Source organism: Octopus bimaculoides, chromosome 5 (assembly GCF_001194135.2).
Source record: "Octopus bimaculoides isolate UCB-OBI-ISO-001 chromosome 5, ASM119413v2, whole genome shotgun sequence".
In the NCBI taxonomy this organism is placed as follows: Eukaryota; Metazoa; Mollusca; class Cephalopoda; order Octopoda; family Octopodidae; genus Octopus; species Octopus bimaculoides.
Window position 1 is genome coordinate 16,381,803 of NC_068985.1, and position 1,236 is coordinate 16,383,038.

At 36.0% G+C, this 1,236-nt stretch overlaps 1 long non-coding RNA gene across 1 annotated transcript; it reads right to left on the minus strand.

The window, feature by feature from the left end:
* Positions 1-569: 569 nt before the first annotated feature.
* On the minus strand, positions 570-932 carry LOC128247891 (uncharacterized). Its single transcript, XR_008264198.1, has 2 exons — positions 768-932; positions 570-731 (listed from the first exon to the last, which is right to left on the minus strand). It is a non-coding gene; the product is annotated as an uncharacterized LOC128247891 (long non-coding RNA).
* Positions 933-1,236: the final 304 nt, after the last annotated feature.

The following is a 1,236-nucleotide window of genomic DNA, read 5'->3' on the forward strand; positions in this document are numbered from 1 at the left end:
TATCAGCTTTGTTTGGAAAATGAAGGAAGGTAGTTTGAACATTTGCGAACACGCAGGAATGAGAGAGAACATTAAATAATTCTAAATGAGAATAAATAATCGTTTCTACAACAATTTATTTTCCTGAATTTACTTTAACTTTTTAGGATTGTATGTATATCAATAAACATCTACTTGAACACAAAATGCATGAGTACTGAGAAGTCAAAGAGTGAGTACATCTTTTTGGGACACCCTGTATATATATATATATATATGTGTAGAAATACTCCTTGCAAGCACGTAAGGTGTACCGTATTTTACTCGGCTATAAGTCGCACTTTTTTCCCCTGAAATTTTCACCTAAAGTTGGAGATGCGACTTATTAGCACATCCTATAAAAAAAAAATGTTCACATATTTTCTAGGTACAAGCCACGTCTGAAGTTCCGACACTTAGAATAACCAAAAACACCCGATTCGCTAATTCCGAAGCCGAGAAGTATACGGAAGACGATCTTTAGATATTTCTTTATATATTTCTTGGTGGAGATGGAGTATATGTAATCTGGGTATACCCCCACTTTTAAATTTTGTTTTTTTTTACGGAATCCTATGTTTCAGACCATGGAGAATCCGATTCTGGAAAAAAATTTTCAAAAATCTCAATTTCAAAATTTCGATCCCCCCCCCCCGGTTTTTATATAGATCCACAGGGTAAACCTAACCCTAACTCAAACCCTAACCCTAACCCTAACCCTGACCCTAACCCTAACCCTAACCCTAAACCTAAACCTAACCCTAACACTAGTTTTGTGAGATTTGGCTGTTATTTCTAGCATGTAAATAGCCTGCTTGGTGGGGGGAGGGGAATTGAAATTTTTCAAAAATTTTTTTTTCAGAATCGGAATCTCCATAGCCTAAAACGTGGGATTCCGTAAAAAAAATTAATAAATAAGGGGGGGGGAGGTTCAGATTACATATAGTCCATCTCTACCTATTCCTTTACTTCTATTAATATGAAATAAACGATTTAATTTTTAAAAAGTTTAATGCTTGTTTGTTTTTGCACTGTGCCTTTTATTTGCTAACATGAAGAGATGCCGTGTTATTTGTTAACATGAGGCGAAAGAGAAAGTCGTATGATATCACTTTCAAGCTGAAAGTTGCTGAATACTCGAAATTGCATTCGAATCGAGCTGCAGAAAGCGAATTCGGAGTCTCGGGGAAAATGGTCAGGGATTGGCGTTCGAAAGAG